The sequence below is a fragment of the Astatotilapia calliptera genome, chromosome 5 (assembly GCF_964374335.1).
Source record: "Astatotilapia calliptera chromosome 5, fAstCal68.1, whole genome shotgun sequence".
NCBI lineage: Eukaryota > Metazoa > Chordata > Actinopteri > Cichliformes > Cichlidae > Astatotilapia > Astatotilapia calliptera.
This window is the reverse complement of record NC_137426.1, coordinates 12,862,705-12,889,448: the sequence shown is the minus strand read 5'-3', so window position 1 is coordinate 12,889,448 and position 26,744 is coordinate 12,862,705. Positions and strand designations below refer to the sequence as shown.

Below are 26,744 nucleotides of genomic sequence, written 5' to 3'. Positions count from 1 at the left end.
TAATGTTCAGTAGGGACACACATCATTTACTGCCATTGCTGTGATAGGATGACATGGTGGAAAGAAAGGTGAAAGGTTTTGCAGTATTTAATAGATTACCAGACTGAGGAGGGTGGGGGCAATTATACATGCATTTGAAACAGTCAGGCTTGAGTTGACTGAACTACTTTGTAGGCACTTCCTCCACATATTGGTGTTTTACTGCTCAACTATTATAGTAGAGCTGATGGAAAATGTCATTCTGCAACATTACGTATGATTTACAGTTCAAAATAACCATCATTTATCCTGCACTGTGCTTTGGTGCAGCCTCAGTTCATTCACTGTCAGAAACAAACTGCTTTAGTTGCTCTCCCTTTGAAGACACGCTCTGTTTAAGACAACCTGATTGGCTCCCCACTGCAAACATAAGGTGTGAACAGTAGGTGGTAGGGGAAGATGTGTTTTCACACAGATAAAGCTGTGTGCTTGAGAAGACCATGTCAAATAGTTCACCTCTAAATAAACGGCATAGCATCTGAAAACTGAGCTTTAAATTCATAGGGGTTAATTGTAAGCATGCATGAGCATCCAGTATATTAACAGAAAAAAAGGAAAACAATATTAGGTCAGTTTTAACTTGGACATATTATGATTCTCTACTTCTCCATTCAACATGTCAAAGTGACCACTGACCACTCAAGATGCTGGACATAAAATTATCCTCTATTGTCAAATGAAAATTTAGCTGCCAGTAGGACTGTGAATGTCTGTGTGAACATCTGAATCACAGGAAAATCATCAAGGACTCTGTCCACTGTGAAAACGCTTTACCTCTAGTATAACTGAAACGAATTCAGGCTGACAGCTGCTATTCTTTACTCAGCAGTCAAGCCTGCACGTGGTATAAGATCCACAAAATTGCTTAAAATATAAAAAAAGACGACAAAAAAAAAAAAAATAGTGACCCTCCAAAGATAGCTATTTTACGCGTAGAAAAGCAAACAGATTAACTGTGTAATTATGTAAAAAAAAAAAAAAAAAAAAAAAAACACCAGGGAGAAATTGCTCATTGCTCTCCTCAGTTCACAGTGATATTATACCCCCCGCCCACCCCCACCTCAATTGAGTAAATAAAACATTTACAATGAAAATTATAAATGGTGATTATGCAAAAATACACAGACACAATATGAAGATGGCTTCTTTCACTGTCTGTCTAATGCTCCAATCAAGTCACATAATGACCGAGTAAAATTAACCTTCTCTGACTCTCAACAGTCAAATAAAAGCTATGCATAGAAATAAGATCTCATCATAATGTGAAATATACAAATAGGATGTTTAAAATGTCTGTATGAATGGCACAGAGTAAAAAATTGTTTTCATATTACAAACAATGCAAGTTAAAAATAGAAGCTGTTAATGTGTTGATCAAAGCTGAGTGTACACCATATACTTCCTACAAAATAAAATTAAGCGTGGATATGTTGCACAACAACAATTAGCTAATCTGAGGACACAAATTAATTAACATGTTGTCTTGAGGTGTACATGCAGACATACATGTACATGTACATTTTTTTTTTACAGTCAGCGTATCTTTAGGTTGACTTTCCTTGAGGTTAAAGGCAGAAGTTATCACCTTTTCCCCTCTTTTGTCAGATATGTAAGTTATAAATCCCTATTGAACACATACATAATCCACATGAGAACTACCAAAACACATGTTATAGCAAACATGCTTCATTTGTGACTGTGACAGGAGAGAGAAATGCTAGTGAGTAAAGACTGATTTTACTTCAATTCAGTTTTATTCATATAGTGTCAAATTACAACAACAGTTTATTTAAGATACCCTAAATAAAGACCCTATAATAATTCCAGAGAAAACAGAGAAAACACCACCAAGCAGATGACCCCCTATGAGCAAGCATTTCAGTGAAAGTGTATTTTTCTATTTTGATTTTTCCAATATATCTCAAATTCACCTTTTCTTCCTGTCCTTTGTGCTGCTGTGACAAGGGGATTTCCCCTGTGTGGGATTAAATAAAGTCTATGTCTATCTGCCACAACCAGGTGAGCAAAAAACTTTGTGTGAAGAAGAAACACTCGCTGAATCACGGGAAGCTCAGAGCAGCTACAGCCTATTGCAGCATAAATAGGGGAGGTTTCAGGCTCACCTAACTATATGCTTTTATTTTAACAAACAGTATTTAGGATATTTAAAAATTGCTATTGTAAATATTTTAGATGAATAAGGATACATTTATCTTTAACAGATCTAAAGGATACAGACAGATTGACAGATTGGGGTAACACAGAATAAAGTTTTGTTTCCACGGCACCTTGAAGTCACAGGCGCCCAGACGTGAGCTGACACTGTTCCCATGCATTTATTGTTTATTCCGCATTATTCCTTCAGAAAAGCAAAGCTCTGACAGAGGTTTGGGGCTCCATCCAAAGTGTGAGCAGCTGTAACTGCTTTGTCTGGCTGTGTCTGTGGATATGCCTATTTCTGGCTCTACAGTAACAGTTGTTGCTATTTCTATGGTGCTTTGGCTGCAGTGGTTGTGTGCGGGTACTATTCACTGCTCCTATTAGTATTAGATGAGAGAGCAGTATAAAGCCAGACACTTAACCAGGTGTTTTCTAGCAGATATGACAAATATGTTATCATTCCCTCTTAGGAGTTCATCATAATGCTCAGTCAGCATAACCCACAGGACAAACATCCTACTCAAACTGCATGTAGTCAGTGTTAAAGCCTTTAACAATGACTGTGACACTCTCTCATGGCTACAGTCACAATTGAAAGCACAGAGCAGCCAAACTTCACCTGACAGGACATACTAGGTATGCTGGATTCTTCCTCTGGGAGAATCAGAGAAGACTATGGTACTTGTATTTGCAAGTCATATTTGTGAGATCTTAAGATGACACTGTAATCATAAAAAAAACAGCTGATGATTGTTTTGTTTTAAGTAATATAGTTACTACACCACTAAAACGTCAGACCTATGCAATTGTTTCTTGATTTTATCTTTGGCAGTAGCTTTCTTTGACTGTGTTTTGTAAAGCAACTGATGAACATTTGACACTTGCACCTGAGACACAGAAAGCACAGCCACTGTTGCAGACACCTCTCTATGAATGGACCCTGTTAGCTGTGCCATTCAGGCATATTTGCCCTAATGTCTGTCACACTAGATATGGCCTGATCCTCAATGCATGTGCATTTATCACATATTATAACGACATTCTAAATCAGTGTGTGTGTGTGTGTGTGTGTGTGTGTGTGTGTGTGTGTGTGTGTGTGTGTGTGTGTGTGTGTGTGTGACAGAGAGAGAGAGCCAGATGTCATAATACTATGAATAATATACAATAGGACTTTCACACTGCAGTGACACTATAAATAATATATCTTGTGAATTGCTCAGGGTGTGTGTCTGTGTACGTGTATGTGCAAACAGCCACACACAAATGCGCTCATGTATGTGAGTGTATGTGTGTATGTATGTATGTATGTATGTATGTATGTATGTATGTATGTATGTATATGTGTGTGGGTGTGTGTGCCAGCTGCTGATGTTAGGATCTTGCTGAGCAGAAGTAGCAACAGTGAGAAGTCTCAAGAGCAGACTTAATACATTATGTTCTCACTGTTTAATAAGGAGGAGCTTTGCTGACATTGTGTGGGCTACCACCTCCATATTAAAACAAAAAGCACAGTCAGATCTTAAAGACAATCGTACCCTCAGTCTTCCATTTCATGCTGAAATCTCATCTCCTCACCAAAACTAAAACCAGTCTAAAATTGTCCTAATAATCATCGTTCCTGTCTACCTGCTTTAATCTGCGTTTGTTTTCATTTTAAAAAATCAAAATGTGAACTTATGATAGATGCTAATTCAGAGGATGGGCCTTGTATTGTTGTGGTAGCTCTCACCTTTTCACTTGTCTGTGATTGTCAAAATACATTAAACACGCAAATATACACATATAAGAAATGAAATACAAAAACACCAGAACTACAACAAAACCAGTCAGAGAGCACAACTCCTCCTGAAGGACAAAAGACTAAACTTTCACAAAAAATGTCATGTTTTGTTTTTATTACAACATGCTGATGTCAGCTTTTTATGGCATCATTATGGTATCTTAGGTGGTAGTAACATTTTAAAAAGTGTGTTGTACAGCTCTCTGGATGCCATTGCATATGCTATTTACTTGATTTTGTTTCTTGGAATTCTTTTTTTCCAAGGTCAACGTTTACCTTGGACACAAACAGTTAAGGTCAAGGTCATGTCCACCAAGGTCTAGTACATTGTTATAAAGTTTGAAGATGATCCATCTTCAAATTGTGTGTAATATAAATTTTTTTACTAACTACACATTTAGTGTGACTTTAACCTTGATTCAATTTTCACCAAAATTAAATCAGCTTGAGCTGATATTGCTATTTATCATCACAAACAATTTGAAAATGATGTATATAAAAACGGGACTACAAACAAACAGATAAAAAGCAAACAAACAAATGCAACCGTTTTCATACTCTGACCCTTCAAAACCAAATAACATCATCATCATTATCCAGTTCTCCTTGGTGACACCATGTCCTTCCAGACATCCCTGTTAAGCTTGGCAAATAGGAGGCTGTTGTTCTGCAGTCCAACATCATCTACGATCAGATTCTTGAGGATCAGAAAAGGTCGACCATACCTCCTTTTAGCATCTGGCCCCCCACAGCAAGACCTTTGCACCTGTCTCATCTTGATGCTTACATAACCAGCAGGATCGAGACGGGGATTGTGGATGACGCTTAAAGGCTACTTTAGATCTGCATGTTGTTGCATGCTCCTCTAGGAAACATTTAGTGTAGCAGGAAGCATGCCAGAAACTTTTCAGTTTCTTGCTCAGACCCATACAGCAGGATTGCCTCAAAACATGACTTTAATAAGCCTGTTTAACTTTTAAATCAAAGCCTTCCACACCTTGAAAAAAGCACGAGAAGCTCCCCAAGCTTGGTCCATTCTGCAGCTGATGTTGTAAGCCATGTTCATGTAACTGCTGAAAGTGTTTTAAATCTTCTATATGTTCACTGTTTGGGACTTCCACTGTGAGCAGAACTTGGCCTCCTCAGATTGAGGCCATGAGTACTGCTGACCACCTTACAAGGTGAGTGATCATATTACAGATCCCTTGGATAATCAGTTGTGAAAAAGTTGTGGGTTTGTATTACCTTACAATAATTTTGGCATCATTGATGTATAATTTGTGTTGTAACAGTGCCTCACTGAGATAAAACAACCCAGTTTAGTGCACACTTTTAGGTAGCACTATGCCCATTTCTAGTACTTGTGTCAGAATTGTTGGTAATAGTGCTGTAGACATGGATAGAGCTGCTTCTTTTAATATTACATGAGAAAGCACTGTAATGCCAGACACTTACAGCATGGCTCATCTGTCAGAATACGACAGATGTGTTATCACGTACCATATGAATTCACCAAAATGCTCAGCCAGCACAACCCACAGGACAGATTGACACCATTCAGTGTTATATCATTAAAACACCTTCAGGATCATACTGTCTTGCTTGTTGAAGTTAGATCAAGATGTGTGAGAAATCACACATGTGATAATTAGCCTAAAAATTGAAAAATAATCATTAAGAAACAAACGTCAAATGAGGACAACACTTACAAAGACAGAAACCTCAAGTGAATTGTGGAGAAAAATCGAAATATGGCCCGTCTACTTTTCTGCTGACATTAGTACCACAATGTATGCATGACGGTGTCAGCAGTTCTGAAGTTTAGCATGTTTCCCAAGTGTCAGGTAATAAGTGTGAGTGAGAAAGAAAAAGACAGATGTGAGAAAAGCTCAGGGCCACTTTCCTTTTTGTCAGAGTGAAGAAACTGCGCTGTGAGGCTCTGTCAGGAGGCTTTTTCTGTTTCGTGACTACGGCAGAGCAAATACTGCAACCTTCACTCGAGTTCATTTAAAGCTGATAAGACTTTCCCCTGGTCAAAAATAATCTAATTCTATACCGAATTTGCATGTCATAATTTCTCTCAAAAAATTGATGGTCTGGAAACATTTTCCCCACAACTAATCTATTGAAGAGGCTTTTATAAATGTCTTTACAGACCTAAAAAGTTCCTAACTTTAACGGAAGAAATCCAATGCTAAAAAGCAGAATACACTGTAAAACACATTCTTTTTTCTTCCTGTTTTTTGTTTTTAAAACAGGACTGTTCTGCTTTAGTCAATTAAGCTCCCCCTTTGCTTTTTTAACATCAAATATGACAAGTTTAGTAATATACTTTCACTACATTAGGTTGTTAAGAAATGAGCAATAAAACAGCCTCTGTACAAGAAAGGAATAAGTTCTAATGACCAACCACCACACTCACACTGAAAATATGGCACACAAGGTTTATTTTCATTTTGAAGCAGACTAGTGGCTGAAGACTAAGTTCTGGCCTGCAATCCAAGGGGCAAAGCCACCATGGTCAGAATTATTAGCCTGGTTACAAAAAGGAAAAAGTGGTCACTCAGAAGATTAGGAAACCAGTATATATCAATCTTGCATCTTCCTGAGAAAGGCTTTTTGCCCACCTTGATAGGTCTTGCAATGATAGGGAGTGGGTTTACACACCAGATCCTGGAAATTCAACTCTCAAGCTCTTCCTCTCCAGGTCTTGAGCAATTTCTTCTTGTTGGTTACCTCCTAATTACAGAGGAGGCTTTTCCTCCTTAAACTCCTGCAGTTTTTATAGTTGTTATTTATATGTTTACCTTATGTCTTTATTTTGTTGTACTAATGTAAGGTGAATGTAAAGTGTCAGACTAAATAAAATGTATTATTATTATTATTATTATTATTATTATTATTATACACAGGTCCAGTGGACCACCTGTTTCCAATCCAGTCTTTTATCACATCAAATCCACACAAATCCAAATTAACATGAATCCTCCTTCTGGTGTTATTTAAGTATGTTAAAAAACAAAACCATCCAAAAATGTCCTCTTATCTCACCGGAGTTTCCAATTTCAACCAGCTTCCCCTACTAGCTGTGTCTGAGCTATGAGGTTAACAAAGTTATGGGCCTAAATATCAAGTCCAGTAAACTGATGGTGAAACTGAAGAATTAATAAGAATAATACTGACTAAGTGATTTTACCAAAAGGAAACCCAGGGAGTCATCGAAGTCACCAGAGTTCCCGTTGTACTGAAAATGAATATCTGCAGTCAATTTCAATCCATCCAAGTCATGATGAGAAATTTCACTTCACCCAAAAACCTTAAATTTCAACTTAATGGTAATGGAAGAAGTCTGGGGGAGTTGCCAAAAGTTACAGAAAACAAGAGTCTGGATAGAAGTCATATGAAATATGAAGAGTCATAAGTGCCTGCAGACAGTGCCACATAAATCCTTGGATTGAGATTTGACAATATCCCTCAGTTTTTAAAACTTAATTCCTGACTCTCTCATTTTTACAGCATCAGTTTAAAATATATGCTGCTTTTGATATTGACATGATAGCATCCTGGATTTGCAGCAGATTTGTCAGCTGTGTATCCATGTTGTAAATCTCCCATCCCAAAGGTGCTGTATTGGATTGAGATTTGATGACTTTGGACCTCATTTAAGAACAGTGAACTGTCATGTTTAGGAATCTACTTTAAGATGATCTGATTAGAAGTTGGGTACACTGGGCTCATAAATGAATCGACTTGGTTGTAACACATGGTTATTTGAGTTACTGTTATCTTCCAATCAGCTCGAAGAAGTCTGACTCTTCTCCTTTGATCTCTGACATCTACAAGGCATTTTTGCCCCGGGAGCTGTCACTCACTGAATATTTTATCTTCTGGGAATAATCTCTGTAAACCATAGGGATAGCTGTGCTGGAAGCTCCCAGCAGATCAGCAGTTTCTGAAAAATTCAGACCAGCTTGTCTGGCACTGTGGTTTGAGTTGCTGCCATGTGGTAAATGGTAAATGGACTAGTTCTAATATAGCACTTTTCTGCTCTACCTTAGTGTGACCTCTGTGTAGTGTCTTCTCTGGTCTGCATTCACAACAAAAAGGCAATGGTTAGAATGCTCTCTTTTAATGTCGTGGGCAATCAGCACAAGATCTAAATGGGAAAGCAACAGAGTTAGCTAACTATGCTCCCATTTTGTTTCCTCTCTTCCCAATAAAGAAATCTCACCTAAACATGCACTCAATTCAACATAAAGACTGGAGAAATGACCAGCAGCAAATGGTGTATAAACAACAAAAATAATCGGGTCAGACTGTATTACTTTAACAACCTGCGATATGATTTTTCCTCCCCAACACATTTGCGCATACCTTACCTCACAGGAATCCTCCATTATTCTGAGGATTACCCAGAATCCCTCGCCCTTTGTGGATGTTGCAAGGTGAATTTTACTACAGTAGGTGGCGCCAATGTCCCATTTAGCGGGATTTAACTTCGACTCTATTTAACTAATTTACATTAGCACTCAAAGCACTTTATACAACATGTCTCATTCCCAGTCATTCATGGAAGCACTTTTTATATGTATCTAATAGGGGTGCAACAATACTTGTATCGATATTGAACCGTTCGATACAGTGCTTTCGGTTCAGTACGCATATGTATCGAACAATACTAAATTTTTAATTTAATTTATCAACGTTTCTTCTGACGATGCTGTCTGTGTTAAGAGCTCAGTGGATCTGCGTTCGACTTATCCGTCTAGGCTGCACTGTCGAGCGCAGATCCACTGAGCGCAGCGCAAGCTAGCAAGACAGAAGCTAAGCTTGTTGCAACATGGCAAATTGAACCTCCCCCACCCTCATTCAGATCTGGCTTTTGTTCTATTTTGGTCTTCATGTGAAGTATGACCCTGAAGGTAAACCGTCATGGACAAAAGTAAAACAGTGTGTCAGATGTGCCACGCAATGCTCCTTTACATTGGTGGAAACTAGTGCGTTAGGGCAGTTTGCTCGTTAACGTGTTGGCCGTCCAGCCCCACGCATGGGGAGATCAGCAGTAGCTCGTTAACGGAGATTTGCCGTGTTGCGGCGTTAACGTCATTTCAGATTAAAGCTGACAGCACTAGTGGGAACACAATGAATATGACTGCACATTTACTGCATCATCCTAGTGCAAAGACAAGTGGAAGCAGACAAAAACAACAAGCACGCATGCTACAAACTTTACCCGAGTCATTTAGACAGCCGTTAGCACATGATTCTCCTTATGGGGACCTGATATGTTTAATATGCTGCTGAAAGTATATCCCCGAAAGAAGCGTATAGTATAGCTTTTATTTTGGAAAGAGCCATTTCTCTGTAATAAACTCTCTTTTTCCAAAGATGAGTGATTTCTCGATCAGATAGATTTCTTATTTTATTACTTTGTTGTTTCAGCAACATTAAATTTAAAAACTGTACTTTTGAGTTAAAATATATATTTATAATTTTAATAAATGACAAATTAATCGAAAAAATATCGAACCACACTGTGAATTTTGTGTATCGTTGCACCCCTAGTATCTAATATTCACACTCCGATGAACACCTCAGGGTTCAGCATCTTCCTAAGGGCATTTTGACATGCAGACTGGAGTAGCCAGAGATCATACATCCAGAGCCACAGCTACCTAATTGGCTGAGTAGACATTTAAGGTAACAGGGAGCCACTTGATTAGGTACAGGTTTGCCTAATCAAGTGATTTGGTACTGGTGTACCTAATCAAGTGGCAATATGTACAGAAGGACGTTTCTGGAATGTAATATTTTGGAGTAATTACAAGAACCAAAGTAGGATTAAAAGGTAACTTTTTAAGTAACGAGATGACTTGGAGCAATTGGTAATAATGCAATTTATATTTGAAGGTTTTGCTAGTGTTGATTCTAAAGATCTGACCACATTGACCTTATTTCAGATGCACTCCATTCAGTTTCTTATTGAATACAATGCATCTGAATTTCTGCAGTAGTGGGAAGAGATAGAAAATATATAGACATGAAATCGTGATGATATTGAAAGAGAGCACATATATTATAAACGAGCCAGACGGTGCCTCAGTCACAAATCAAATCAAAGTCGGCTGCAGCTTAAGTGATCTTACAGACAGTTGTGCATTGGAATTTTTCTTTAATATTTTAGAGTTTTTTTTTCAAAATTATTTATCTGCTATTTGAAAACTAGGCCACTTAGACTGACAAAATGACTGCTGACATTAAAGTAAAACATACAGATTAAAGTCATTTGATATATTTCAGATGATGAACTGCTTAGCTGTATAATATTTTGCAGTAAAAGACACAAACACCCCCCCCCCCCATTCAGTAGTAGATTTACTTCTTGTTCTTCTACTACTACTACTACTACTACTACTAATCATTCAATCTATGTTAATTACATAGTTTAAAATCACACCGGTTAGCTTAAGGCACTTTATACTGTACAATAATACAGAGAAAACCCCACCAATCAGACGACCTCCTAGGTGCCAGCACATGGCAACAGTGGAAAGGAAAAACTCCCTTTTAAGTCCAAGAAACCTGGCTCAGGGAGAGCTTAGGGTGAGGGAAGGGAGATGGGACAAAACAAAAGTCAAACTAATGATGATAATGAGCATTTTGACTATTTGTGGAACATACCATTATGTTAATGTATGCAATTCACATATATTTTTACAGACTAAAATAGTGGAGTTTGTATATACATTAATATGGCTTGCCTGTCATGGGACTCCTGCATTATTCTTAGCTTAATGAATATTATAAGTTTTATTTGACTATCTGGATTGTTTCTTGTTGGTATGATCTGCTCCTGGTACCTCGTTTCCCTGCATACACATTTGTGTGTGTGTGCTGTGGTGTGTGAGTTTTGCTACCACACCAGGCCTGGAGAGTCTTCCCTTCTTTGAGCCAGTCACACCTGATACCGATCAGCCTGACTCTCACAAACCCAGAGTAGCGGAGCCGCATTCAGTGTGGGATCATTAAACTAGGAACACGGAGGATTGTGGAAATGTGTGGAGGGAGCAGAACACTGACGTAAGTAGGACTGAGGAGGACACAACGCTTACCACGAATCATGGAGGCTAATCACTGCATGGGAATTGGAAACGAGCACACGGAGGACTCACACATTGTGGATTGTTGGCACAGTTTTGTTTTTTTCCATTATAAATGCTTCTTCCTTCTGAAAGTCCTGCGTATGAGTCCTACTTCAACCAACCCTGACATTGCCGCGTTGTGTCAGTTCATTGAACATTATGTAAAGTATCTGAAAGGTCCCTGTTAATGTATTAGTGTTACTGTTTTCTAATATACAAACATAATACAATAGTTTATTACAAGTGAACAATTCCCTGCACACAGTGAGTGCTGAATATAAGGTCATCCGGGGGTCCTCGGCAAGATTTTACCGGGAGGCCCTTTAACCAAAGCCCCTCACCTATAAGTTATAAATAATCTGACACCGAAAAAACAAAAACAAAAAAAAAAACTGTACACTTAATTGAGTCACGTCACAGCCAGCAAAACTCACATTAAATCGGAAAATAATTAAAATAAATAATGTAACGCTAGTGGAAGTTATTTTATTCAAGTGTTGCTCTCTTGCTATCTCTCTTTGTCACACAGTTGAGGCTAGACCAGTGACTGCATCAGCTATTTCTATAGTCACTGGGCTAGACATTTAGCAACATTTAGTCATTAAGTTACATTATTATCTGTTCCACTCAGCACTATCATGGTTTTTTTCTGCTCATCTGCTCATGTTTCTCCTAAACCTGTGCAAACTGCACAATGCCAAAGCTATATTTTAAAAAGATCAAAGTTTTGATCAAAGATTTAAAAAAAAAAAAATAAATCTTTTGTGTATGCAAAAAAAAAAAAATCTTTTTTTTTTTTTTGCATACACAGTAGAGTCTTTACAGGTTCATCAAAGATAGAAAATTATTCTTGTCACAACCCGGCTCATAGGAAGTGACAAACAAATGGGAGACCACACACAGGCTTTTAAAGACTGTAAGACATATTTAATGAAAATAAGGTAGAGCAACTTAAACACAAGTTAGAGGACATAACAGCCATAACTGAAACTTCCAAATAAACATAACACGTGCCAGAGGGAGCCAAAAGCCAGCCACCCTGGTTCAGTCAAGGTGTCTTTATATACACTGGGACTGGCCCTCTCAGGTGTGCTGCATCAATAATTGGGTCAGCTCCACCTACCTGCAAGAAACAGGTAAAAGAAGAAGCAAAACACAAGGCCAGCCCACTGGCCGTCACACTTCCCCCCCATAGAACAGGGTCTCACCCTGAATTGGCAAACACACTTACATTATGAATTTGCAACTAGAAGAACTAACATATTTTAAATCACACACACACACACACACACACACACACTTGTATGCTCAAAAATCATCTTCAGCTCAACTCCAACCTCAGCAACCTTGGTACCTAGGAGCAATTTAAGAGGAAGGAAAACGATACTGGAGAGGAGTGAAGCTGCTGGTTACAAAGGGGCACGGGACAAAGCATCTGCCAAGACATTATCTTTGCCCTTAATGTGCTGGATATCCAAATTGTAAGGCTGCAGAAAGAGCCCACCGCATGAGCCTTTGATTTGGGTTCTGCAAGGTGTTCAAGAAAGTGAGAGGGTTATGGTCAGAAAATACCTCAATTGGCAGAGCAGAATCTAAATATACCCTAAAATGCTGCAAGGCCAAGACTAATGCCAAAGCTTCCTTCTCAATGACCGAATAATTCAGCTGATGGGAGTTGAACTTCTTGGAATAGAAACTAACTGGATGTTCAGTACCTTGCTTGTCAGCTTGGACTAGAACAGCACCTGCACCAATGTGGCTTGCGTCCACATACAGCTTGAAGGGCTGATCCAGACGAGGTACTAAGAGCACAGGTTCTGAGCACAGTAAAGCTTTTATGACCAACAAACAAGGGGAAGCCCAGCTTGATGACGACGGCACTGCAATGTTGTTGTCCAACATGTAATGAACTTCCTTATCAATTATTTTCCTCTTTTCCTCAGAGACCCTGTAGAACCTCTGCCGGATTGGTTTTGCATCACCCACATCAATATCATGCTCTATCAAAGTTGTTTTAGAAGGTGTGTCTCTAAACAAGGTTTGATACCTTTTAATTAATGCAGACAGTTCTGCACATTTGTCAGCAGGCAAATGGCCCAACAGCACATCCAAGTTCTGAAGAGTTTCTGAATTCTTCAGACGGCCAAGCAATAAAGGATCATCAGGTGCTGCCACATCCTCCCCCCCACAAACTGACTTCGCCACTGTACAAGCCGACAACCCTGGACTCGATGTGGAAGGAGAAACGAAAGAGCCCGACAGACCGACGGATAAGGGACGAACATGATAGGGTTTCAACAAATTAATATGGCAAAGTTGATTTCTTTTCCGGCGATCCGGGGTAGCAATCAGATAATTCTGTTCAGACAGTTTTTGTACCACGGTATAAGGCCCAGCAAACCGTGCCTGGAACGGTGACCCTGCAATCGGCAGTAAAGCCAAAACCTGGTCACCTGTACTAAACTGCTGCTCTTCAGAACGCCAGTCATAAAAATATTTCATCTTGACCTGAGCCTTTTCAAGGTTCTGTTTGGCCAACTGACCTGCCACATACAGTCTGTGCCGAAAACCATTAACATAATCTATCAAGTTCACTGGTGGTTCACCTGACAACCACTTATCGCACAGCACTGTCAACGGTCCCCGAACTTTGTGGCCAAAGACCAAGTCATTTGGGCTAAACCCAGTACTCTCCTGGCACACTTCACGCGCTGCCAACAGAAGCCACGGTAAACCTTCCTCCCAGTCACTCCTCATTTCGGTGCAATAGGCACGTAACAAGGACTTCAGTGTTTGGTGGAAGCGCTCTAAAGCACCTTGGCTCTGTGGATGATAAGGAGAGGCTTTATTATGCACAATATTCAACAGCTTAAGAACTTGTGCAAATAGATGTGACGAAAAGTTTGATCCCTGGTCACTCTGAATAATCTTCGGTATGCCAAATATAGAAATAAACTGTGTGAAAGCCTTCACCACAGACTTAGCTGTGATGGTACGCAACGGATATGCAACGGATACGTAACCTGGCACATTACAGTTAACAGATACTCCGAACCAGATTTTGATCGAGGAAGAGGGCCCACACAGTCAATGATCAAATGTTCAAATGGGTTACTCACAGCAGGGATGGGACAAAGTGGAACAGGTTTAATAGACTGATTTGGCTTACCTACAATTTGGCAAGTATGGCAGGTCTTAATGTAAGCTGAAACATCACGCTTAAGACGTGGCCAAAAGAAGTAGCGCAAGATGTAATTATAAGTCTTCGTCACACCCAAATGCCCAGATTTGTCATGAGAACACTTCAACACCTCATCACGGTATTTAGTTGGAACCACAATCTGGACAACTGGACTTCCAACACAGTCCAACCCTTGCAGAATCCACCTACGGACTAGTACATCCTTTTGCAGAAAATAACCAGAGGCCGCACTTCTAGCGTCATCACTAGGTTGCACTTTGTGAAACAGCTCAGTCAGTGAAGCATCAGCACGCTGTGCCTGAATTAACTCTTGCTGGGAAACTGACAAATGTTCAGGAACAATCAAATCTGGTTCAACCTGACACTCTTCTGCTTGAGTTACAGGCTCTGCATCCCTTTTAGCTGCAGCCCTCGTAACAGCACAAGCTGCAAAGTCAGAAAAACCCTGTTCACACTCATGGGACTCATTCAGAACTCTAGATTTAACAGGTAAAGAATTGTCAGCCCAGACTCGATTTCCAGCCAAATCATTCCCCAAAATCACATGTACGCCCTCAAGTGGCAAAGCAGGACGAACCCCAAGGCAGATATCATCATCCACAAAACTGCATGACAGCCTGACTTTATGCAATGGGGCACAGATAGTGGTTAAACCCATGCCTTGAACAAGCACACACTCACCAGTATCAGTAACCTGTGAAAATGGCAACACGGAGGCTAAGATAAAAGAATCCTTCGCTCCTGTGTCACGCAAAATCTTTACAGGAACTTTATGAACATCACCCAGGAGTGATACAAACCCATCTGACACAAAATCCTCAAACCCCGAATAGCTCTCCGAGTCAGACTTAGTCGAAACTGGCGTCTCCCGAGAGACTACTGAAATTTCCCGTGCAGGAATGGTAAGAGCCGCAGGCTTAACCTGTTTACCTGTACGTGCCAACTTGCTTTTCAACAAGGGACATTCTGCTTTCCAGTGTCCATCGCCATGGCAGTAGTTGCATGCTTGACCAAACTTACTGGGCTTCACACCACCAATGGCCTTCGCAGGGTCCGATGACATAAACTTAGTTTGACAAAAAGCTCTAGCGGGAGCACCAACTGAAAAACAGTTTCTACCAACCTGCCCCTTATGTGCCAAGATATATACATCTGCCAATTTAGCAGCATCAGAAACGGTTGTCACTTCCCGTTCGGCAATATAAGTGGCAACCACAGGAGGAACACACTCTTTAAACTGCTCCAATACCATCAACTCACATAAATCCTGGAAAGTTGTCACTCCCAGTGCCGAACACCATCTGTTGAAGTGTTTAGTTAAATCCCTCGCAAACTCTATATGCGACTGCTTATCAGACTTCCTCCATGATCTGAAACGTTGACGGTAAGCTTCTGGTACCAACTCATACGCCTTCAGAACTGCATCTTTAACAGTAGCAAAACTCTGACAATCAACTGCACTCAGTGCTGAATAAGCTTCCTGAGCCTTTCCAGTCAACACAGACTGTAACATAATCACACAGTCAGCTTCTGGCCATCCTCAATTCGGCAATGCGTTCAAAAAGGGAGAAAAAGGCATCTGGCTCTCTTTCAAATTTCGGCACCAAGCGCAAATTACGCACAACATCAAAAGTTTCAACTCCTTGTGGAGAAGCCTCAACACCACCTGATAACTTGCCCGCCTTGATTAGGTCTAGCCGATACTGCTCTAGCTCCAACTTTTCCTTTTCTAAAGAAGGCCTTACACGTTCTTTCTCAATGCTCAGCTTGTCTCTTTCCATTTGTAAGAGTAACAACTCCTTTTGCTGCTCAAAAGACAAAGCAACGGCAGTTGAGACCACAGACTGATCAACCTCAGCCACTAAGGTCTGCATTTTACGTGGCATCACGCCTTTACTAATGCAGCCTTCAACACTCCTTTAATCTCATCTTTCAACCGTTTATCTCCAATGTCGACATCGTAATGTTCAGCAAGTTTCAGGAGTTGTTCTTTAGTACAACTATTCAAGAGTTCCTCCGATGGAGACTGAACAAAAGCATCAACAGTAGCCATAACAGCAAAGTATTGATTCTCGACATGCAATTTAAAACAGCACTTTCCCACTAACTGCCTAACCAAAATCTACTTAACTAAAGCCTAGTCTTCATGCAGTTACTTACGGTGGGTACTTATGCACTAAAAACCACCAAGAAGAGAAAGGCAACTGCACAAACAGCGACCCCCTCAATCCTGGGGACGTGCTCCCGAGACAACTGCTCTAACCGTGTTCACCGCAACAGAAATTTCAGTGAATGATTCTCAAGAGAGAAACACTCCTTCAACCTAACAGGGAAAGCACTGATTTCAACTTTGCATATTCAATAATCAACACAGCTCATACGCTCCAAAGTTGACACAAGACAGCACATCAACACTAGCTCAAGTCTACAGCAAACAGTATTAACATGACTGCCTCCACTCAATCTGCCTAACCCAAATGGCCTCCCAAACACAATACACAGCAGACCCAGAATATCAAAGCACCACAAATATCCAAACTGATCAGCAATCAACTCAACAATTGCCTACAAGGCAAGTCCTAGCCAAGACAAGCAGCAGCAAACAGACCAGCTCTCAATCAAATGTTAGAAAGCTTACCAAACCAGGACGATCCCAAACGAACCCCCATTTGTCACAACCCGGCTCATAGGAAGTGACAAACAAATGGGAGACCACACACAGGCTTTTAAAGACTGTAAGACATATTTAATGAAAATAAGGTAGAGCAACTTAAACACAAGTTAGAGGACATAACAGCCATAACTGAAACTTCCAAATAAACATAACACGTGCCAGAGGGAGCCAAAAGCCAGCCACCCTGGTTCAGTCAAGGTGTCTTTATATACACTGGGACTGGCCCTCTCAGGTGTGCTGCATCAATAATTGGGTCAGCTCCACCTACCTGCAAGAAACAGGTAAAAGAAGAAGCAAAACACAAGGCCAGCCCACTGGCCGTCACATTCTCAATAGAAAGACTTTTTTTTTTTATACCTGTACACCTTTTTATATGCACTAATATGATACTTGTGGAATGAGAAGTAAAAAACTGAATGCTCCAGAGGCTTCATGTTGTGACATCTGAATAGGCTTGAGGATGGAATCAAAATGAGCCATGACAAATTAAATGAGCCAAGTAAGAGAAAGCAATACAGCATCCTTTAGGCAAACCCAGATACACGAAATTAATCAAAATTCAAATTAACACTGAGAAATTATAATATACAGAAAATAAATTGCATATAAATTTAGAAATTTTTAAAAGTAAGACAAAAAAAAAATCAGAGTACTAAACCCATTGGAGTTGTCATCATCAGTCTCAGTGCACTACAGCAACTATATACTATTACATTATGTTTTAGTCAGTGCTGCAGTGAAGAGCAAGTGATCCAACTTCAATCCCACTAAACTAACTTTGATTTCATCCCCATTAAAGCTAAATTAATAAAGAGACCTGAAACTTCTTTTCTCTAATCAAATAATTGTTAATCTACAGAGACTTGTTAAACTGAAAGAGAGCAATGAGATGAATAGCTGAACACACTGAATATGTACCCAGTGGCAAATAATGAGCTTACTGATCTCTCCCCAAACCTTTATGTCACTATATACTGCTTTTGCATCATAAACAGGTAAGTCTGAGCCAGAAGTCCCAAAAGAAATGCATGCTATGAAATTCTACAGAGCTTTTCCAAAGACACAGAGATGAGTTGCAGCTTACTGATAAAATTCTCTCGAATCAGAGCAAGCAAGCAGACAGAAAATGTAATGTTGAAGCAGCTTTATTAGAGTCGCAACGGTAATCCTGCAGAGCAACTACACAAGATACCCTCTGGGCTCTGCTTCACAGAGCATGACTCTGTGGTTCCTGTGCACCTCAGTGGGTGGAACAAAGGGCTAACACTGAAAGGGTTAGGGGTTGAGCTGTCTTTAGAGGTAGCTGAGATAAACAAAGGCTGAGGACAAATGCACCCACCCTAATGTTAAATAAAACTGATTTATTTCTATTAACAATAAATGAGACATATTCTGTAGATGTGTCAGGCATGTTCTAAATGTGTTCTTTGTGGGAGTGACAAGAGTACCGGGTAGTTCACTCCCCTTAAGCAACAATATGTCTCTTTTATTTATCATCTATTTTTTTTTTAAATTTTACCTCAATTATAAAAATGTTTGAAAGGATATGTCATATCCACACTGCTCTAAGCAAATATTCATTAGAACTACCAAATCTTCTTCAATTGACAATTTATTGTATTAAATATCCACTTCATTCAGAATTGTTCCTTCTACTCTTTTTCTTTCTTTGGCCCATCTTTCTTTGCTACTTCAAATCCTGCTCATGGCTACCAATCACCAACACTTTAGACAATATCTGATGCCAGTACTACTTTAAAACACCAGCAGCATAAGTAATTGATTATCTACTACTGATATACATAGTTTCAGTCAGTAAAAATCTTGCATTAATAAATGCTATAACATCTATTCTTAAAAACTGGTCCATGGGTAACAGTAGTGTGAGAGACAGCAGCACAGAAAATAAAGCAATAGCAGAGTATTTTTCTTTAAGGTTACAGCTCCTTCAGCACTGACTGATTATCTCAGTGATAATCAGTATAGAATGAGTGAGACACTCTGAAAGAGGAGAAAAAGGGGTGTTGTGCTCCCAAAGGCTAAAGAACTCATTAAGGGGTTTGGCATCAGGATACTCTTCAATAGAGGTTGTTTCCTTTACAGGTGAGCACAAAATGCGCGATCTTTCCTCTCCTCTGTGTTTTAAATATGAAAAATACCATTTGTTTTTAATTAGTTCAGAAGTCAAGGTTGGAAACTTACACTGAGTGCAAGCACTCTCATGCAAATTACCACCACAGTGTGCATTTTCAGTGCATCACACCCATTTTCTTGTTCACTCTCACCTCATTTAACCTCTTGCTAATGTGCTCCAGAGGGAGCAGACGGCAGTGATGCATCAGGATGTCACTTGTACAGTCTGTTCAAGTGAGAGACTGGGGCTTGTGTATCTAATGCCTTTTCTCCATTAAGTAGCTCTTTTGGAGCCTCAGGGCTTGCTGAGGGGTGCTAACAAATGGCAGAATTTGAGAAGTGCATTATGTGCACCTTAGATTGGAATGCACTTGGAACACAGAACTGAGGCAACAATGAAGATACCAACGTCAGTATGAGTCAGATACATCTTGGAAGAAAAAAACAGATATATTCGAGAAAAAAAAGGAATATTCATGAGTCTTTTCTGCCCCTTCAACAATACACAGATGTCATGGCAGCTTTTTTTCTGCTAAACCAGAAAGCACTGCATTGTGAAGCACTTCTGTTGGAAGTGGGGCATATTAGGCATGCAAACACACTCTCTTTTTCAGGCTCACATGTTCTCCAGGCACAAAGTAAGTGCCAAAGGATGCTGTGAAAGAAACTCAAACATGTTTTTCCAGTAAGTTTCAGGAGATTCTGAAGCCCTTTATCTGTCAACTGACTCTGTTTGCTTGAAATGTTATTTATGTTAAGTTAGGGGCTTTTCCAGATAATTTAAAAATAGCCAACCTATTATAAAGTAGATGAGATCATTGTTTGGTATAAAATTAAATATTTAAATTATTAGTTTAGTTTAGGGGACAATTGGGTATACAGAAGTCCTCTTTGGATATTTTACCTTCATTAAACATAAATAGCGAATAAAATATACATTGAAAAATGAGCTATGCACAGTTCTGTATAAGAAATGCAGTCAGTTCTATTTTGACTGTTTAGCCAGCAAAAGCTAAGCAAATGTACAGCAAATGTTTCTCACAGAAATGATGTGAAAGCATAACAAATAACCTTGCAGAGCAATAGATACAGTATAAATATCAGTGTAAATTTACAAACCGGTGTCATTGTCAATTATTTCCTATATTTTTTAATAGGATATGTTATAGTCATTTTGTAGGCATCAACATCTTATTGTAGTTATTAATATATACCGAATTATTTGCTTTCTTTTATGCTTTTTTACATGACATCCTGGCTAAGGTGAATGCAACTGCACTGAATATGGTGGTCTAGTGTATCAAATGTTTTAGTGACTTCCCTTTGCTAAATTGATGAAACACCTGAAAATATAGGTTAAGTTCTTTAATAGGGCAAACTAGTTTATATTTAGCATTTTTTATATATGTAGATAAGTCAAATTAGTTGTGAGATTCAAAAATAAAAACAAAAAGTTTGTTGGTTTTTTCAGTTTTGAAAAGTAACCTATTTTTGTAGCATTTTCAGACTCCAGACTGAATCCAGCTGGACTTGTTCCAGCACAGCTGTTCCTGGGGTTCATTAATCAGCAGAATGACTGAAATCTGTCCAATCAGGCCAGTTTGCACATTTGAACTGGAAAAGTTCCTCTCAGCAGGTCTTCCTCCATCAAACTACACGAGTCACTCTTGATGACTAAACAGGCTTTAGTGATGCCAGTTGTTCCAGTTCATTAAACTGACCTAAAGTGAAATGTTCATTCAAAAATAAACCGGTATTTAAAACCCCCTCAGCATGTGAAAGCCTATTGGAGGTGTTTTTGCTTTTAATCAAACAAGTTAGAAAAATACCGTGTTTCTTAGGAAAGTACATCTAAAAGCAAAGTTTAATGCAGCCTTTAGTACAGCCTATAGAATGAAACTGCCAGAGCTTTTTAGATATACCTTAGTACAAAAATAAAGAGATAAGACAATCATAAAAATAAAACAAGAACAGCACCAGAAACACTCGTAGATCATCACAGATAGGCTGGTAATTAAAAGACCTGGACACAATGTGCCACATGATATCCAGCTAGGCGTATAGCAGTGTATTTTTATTAATTGGTTTTCTCTAACTGCCCCCCCCCTCCCCCCACCCACAGATGTGGTGAAAGTTAGATTGCACAGCAATTCTCATTCAGTGTTAAGACTATAAATTTCCATGTGAATACTTTGAAATTTAAATATAGGTTATATTGTATTATAAAACATTTGAGAGCTAACTATCTGTAAATGGCTTTAATTGAACATTTGTATCCTTTATTTGCTGCACTTTCAATCCCAGTCAAACTACAGTGCTTTGGACTAGTGTGTGCTTTATGCATGTCATCTATGCATTTATGTGTGTGCTTTATGCATGTCATATATGCATATATTCATGACTTTGATGGTGAGAGTAAGCCAGGCACATGGAAAAATCTGGATGGATGCCCCTTTTAGGAAAAGAAGCACTCCTGCTTGGTTCTTTACCAGGTTCTTAAGCCTTTGATGGTTCCTCTGCCATCACCTCTTATACCTGTTGTTAAACCCTCTGATACAGCTAGGAATAGACGGTGGTGGATTACATGTATGGCGATTTGACAAAATCATCTGAAACCTTTGATGCTCCCTCTGCTACATTTCACAGCTCTCACACAAAAGGACACTACGATGTGTGAGCTGGCAGGGGATACACTGTCATGCCTGAGGACATTTTGTCAGCCGTTGTTTTGGTCAGTTTAACTTAGAGGCCAATCTGTTGCCACTTCTGTTTATACACACAGTGTCAACTATAACAAATGGTGTTGCGTAACAAACGCAGTGAGTTAGCACCCAAGAGTATGGGTTATTTTAGTCCAACTACAGCAGCTGTTTTCTTTCAGATTGGCTCTGATTTTTGCTGTGGGATGAAGGTCAGAAAATAATGCATCACTGTGTATTTAAACAACTTGTGTTGTGTACCTAGTTGTCTACTACTTCTTTGTTAAGAAATACATCTACTCTTTGATAGAGCTGGGCGATAGAACGATAACAATATGTATTGCGAAATAACTTTTTTTTGATAGAAAAATTAAACTATTGCGCTAGGCCTCATCTCTCTTGTCCTCTTAAAAAAAAAAAAAAAGAACAGCCAATCCAAATTAAGTAGTGCAGAGCCGAACCAATCACAGCTGCAGCGTCACGTCACGTGACTTGTTACGTACTGCACAAGTGCCAAGCCGCACATGTGTATTTGTTTTGGAAAGCAGCCAGCCGCCGTGCCGCCCGGGTAATGGAGGAAATGAGTGTGCCTACTAGAGAAAAATCAACCGAGAGCGTGACCGAAGGTTACCGAAGATAAAACAGATGATGGTTCCAATGCCGGAGAGATTGTCGGACGGAAGAGCCATAGAAGTTCCGTAGTGTGAAGGTATTTCGGCCATTTCAAGTCAAACAGAGTAGCGTGCACTGTAAATTGTGCCGAAGGCAAGTCTGGAAATACAATAAACCGGTGCATGCTCAATCTCTGACTGGTAGCGCTAATTTGTCATTCGGCTTTTGTCAGACTAAAGTAACTGTTAAAACTGTTTGAAAAGCTAAGCTATACAACAAGGAGAGATTGAGAATTTCCTTTTAGTTCTCAGTTTATTTGATATTGACAAAAGTTAGTCAATTTTGTCTGTTCTTCTGTAAAACAAACTAAGATTTATTTTTAGAATTAATAATTTCTAAGTGGAATTGACAATTTAGTAGTCCGTTTTGTTTGTTCTGCTTCAGCGGCTGCCTTTTGTGTAGTTTGCAATATTTGTCTTTATTTATCTGAAAAAGTCTCATGTTTCTTTAGTACATCTCCCCTGTTGAACTTATTATGGGAAATAAATATTTCAATCAAAACAAGCTGCTGATTATTTCACATTTTACTTGTGAGCAACGGCACATTTAAATCTTACATATATAGTTATTTGGCTTATATCGTGATATATATCGTTATCGCCTGAAATGAAAAAAAAAAAACAAATCGTGATATGAAAAAATCTCATATCGCCCAGCTCTACTCTTTGATGACTCTAAGAACTAAATATAATTTGGTTTCTTGAATTCTGCTGAAGACCATCAGGGTGAAGCTGATGTGCAGTTCATTCTAGCTGCAGAAATGATGCTCCATGTCATATTCTCTGTTCTAACTGTCCTTGATGGGTACATAAAAAAATCACTTGCCTAGAAGGATCCATAAGGGATCATATTAACTTTACAGTAAGGTATAAACATACCCACAGCCAGGCTTTACTAGAATGAAAGAACAATTCTGATATCTTGTCTTATTATGTGCTTGTTGTTTTGTTGAATCTCACAAACTTCGTCATAGCCAAAGTAATTAAAAAAAAAAAGAAACTGACTACAAATTGCATGTTACCTAGCAACTATGAAGCAGGGCTGTTGGGCTGTGAATGCATATCCCTCATTCACCAGAAAGCACGGAGGAGTTCACACTTGATAAACAGAGGACCCATAAGGGCATCAGATATGTGACCTTTCTATTTCTTTCTATACTCTCAATTAAGCTAGAAAGGCAAGGATAAGAATAGAAATAATAATTTAGTTTCACATTTTTAGATATGAAAATAAATGTCAGATATTATTAATACATGCTATTATGAATAAATCTCTGTGAAAACACATCCTGAAATTAGTAAGGTTACAGTTTCAGACCACTAGAGAATGTATTAACGAAATGTACATGTAAAATAACAAGTTCAGCACCATGGAGAGCGTCTGGAGGCCGGAGATCAGCACAAGGCACCATAGGCAGAAAACTAAGTCAAGTGTGACAGAAAATCTATTTTCCAGTCCAGGTGCACCAGCCTATTGCATTAAGGACCTGGAGACAAAACTGACCACTCAGTAATCAGCAGTAAAACTTTTTTTTATCCAGCCATGCTTACAGAGGAAGCCTCTGTTTAGAGAGGGAATTACAGTTAAACAGCAGATGAGTCTGGAACTAACCTTTTCTTTTTAATTCAGCAGGATTTAAGCACTATCATATTCTGAACTTTCAAATGTTGATACATCCATTTCAACTAAAATTTCTAGAATACCCTAAAATTATCCTTGACTTGATTAGAGATTTCATAATTAACTGTGAAAACATCCAGTAGCATTGCAGTGCAGCATCTTACTCTTCGAATGCATGCCATCTATGCAGTACAGTCATCTATTGGTATACTCTTTGGTACACAGAAAATTCAGATCTGTATTTACATCAATTTTAATGTCACTGCTCTGCCAAGTTAAGATGGAAGGTGTTGGTCTTTCTATGAGATTATTCAAAATCTACCGAGGGGATTTTCATGAAACCTGGTGGACAGGTTGCTTGGATCCAAACCTTTGAATCCCTCCACTCCACCGAGTTGACTGAGTCATCTAGCACAAACGATTAGCCATGCTTCATCGTTTCTTACCAGGCTTGCTTTTTTCTTCCAGCACCCTCAAGGCATGACTACTGAACTACAGATGCACGGATATAGTGAAATGTTTTTACTTCACTGGACTGCACTCTTAAAAGGCCAGCAAATCCTGTACGTTGGCATGGCTACACATCAGCGTGGACATAAAATGAAGTTAGATTCAGGCAAGCACTTTACTCCCAAGTGAAGATGGATGATGGAAGATGGAAAATGGAACAATTTGAACATTTTATCTGAAATCGGGCAAGTGGAGAAGTGGAGTATGTGCAATATATTATTATATTATAGCTGTATCTTTGACTGTCATCTAAACTGGCATTTCTGGCGTGTTTCAAAGAACACAGTGTGGCCAATAGCTTAACAACAATCAAACAAACAGGTTTGATAAGAATATATAATATGCTGGATATCATATACTAAAGATTTCTTCTAATGTCTTTAGCTTATTGCTCATTATGCAAATAGAATGAATGACTCCTGATCTCTGAGAAGAGTGGGAATATTCACAGTTACAGGTTTAATCTGTATAATAACCACATTTTGTGAGGGAATCCACCATCTGATTAGGCTGAACTCCAACAATACAACAGATGGTGATACTGAACTTGCAGTTTCGATTGTGATCACCGGTGGGAAACCTCCACCTTCACAGAGTGACGAATCACTTAAGAATCCAATAAATTGTTTCATCCAAACAGAAACAGCTGAGCAATACGTTTATGACAACGGTGCTAAAGACATCTTATACTCACTCAAGTTTATATTTAATGATGTCTTTTGAAGTTTAAAAAGTCTTACAGTTTAATATATGTCTCCTGGGGGATGTGATGATTGTTCTCCCTCTCTGTAAGGTTTGCTGATTCGGAGGAATCTTTTAAAATTCACCTACAGACAAATCTATTTAGCATTTCAGTAGCATCTTTTATACCACTGTACTTTTGTCTTTGATTCTTGTACTGCTTCTAAACATATTCTTCTTTCTTTTTACAATTTTGTAGCATCTCAGAGAATATTTTCTCTAAAGCACTGTGTGACTCCTGTCTATGAAAAGCACTTTATAAATAGTTATTGCTTGGCTGCTCTTTCTGTACAGTATATTTAAGGTGTGGTGTTCCAAATAAAACTAGCAGCTAACACAAGCAGCTCTCTGCAAATAATATAAAATCAAAGATTCCTGTGAATGTGAGCTGATCATAGATGACACAGAAGTGGGAAGAAGTAATAAGCTGATTAGGATTCTCATTTAGATACAGTAGGGAGCTTGATTTCTCTGAACTGTCCAAACCACTTATCTAACACAACCAGGGACTCCTCTGCTCTATTGATTTTTGCACCTACTACTAAGTGATGAATCCTTTATATGGGAGTTTTTTCCACACAAGTCATATCAGCCTGGAGCTGGAAGATGTTGCTCTGACAATAAAGCTTTTTTTCCATATAACAATACTGTGTTTTGCCCCATCCACACCCCACCTCCAATTGCAAGTACTAAATTTTAAATTGTGCCCCCAGTCTGCTTTACCCAGAAAAAAAGAGTTTGCTGAGTACACCATTCTTCAGTGACCTCCTTTAGATTCACACATACTTGGCCCTGAGAGGAAAGCAATGCTTTTTAAAGCACACCAGTCAATATGCTGCTGTGCTAAATGGGTAAAACACCTGTGACTCTCTCGCACATTTTATAATAACATTTTCAGAAGAAAAAGGAACATTAGTGCAACCTTATACAAGTGCTTAAAATAATAGATTACATGGGAACAATTAGGCTGAACATTAACAGTGAAACGGCAATAACTGAAAAGAATGTACCGGCACAAAGTTGAAATTCTCAAAGAATGAAGAAGGAAAAAACAAAAAACAATGATATCAAGTATTGCAGCCGAGAATTAGATTCTTATAAAGACAGGCACGAGTCTTTGTGATAAGCTAAGTTTGCTTTTGGCTCTGCTCAGCATTAATTTTAGTCTTTTCCACCCTTATTTGCAAATATACGTAATTTTGAAAAACTGCTCATCTTTTCCTCATTTCAAAGAAAACACTGGTAAAATGCAAGTTAATATTTGGAGCAGTCATTTCAGTAACAGTAATTTGTCCGTTAGGTTTTGTAATTGGATTTGAGGAAAAACGCTAAGTAGTAGCGGTTCCGTGAAATGCTGAACAGTCAATAGTGA

The 26,744-nt window shown here is 38.9% G+C and overlaps 1 protein-coding gene across 1 annotated transcript in view; it reads right to left on the bottom strand.

The window, feature by feature from the left end:
- Nucleotides 1-26,744, bottom strand: part of LOC113022170 (glutamate receptor-interacting protein 2-like) — a 171,901-nt gene that overhangs the window by 112,992 nt on the left and 32,165 nt on the right. The window lies entirely within an intron of this gene.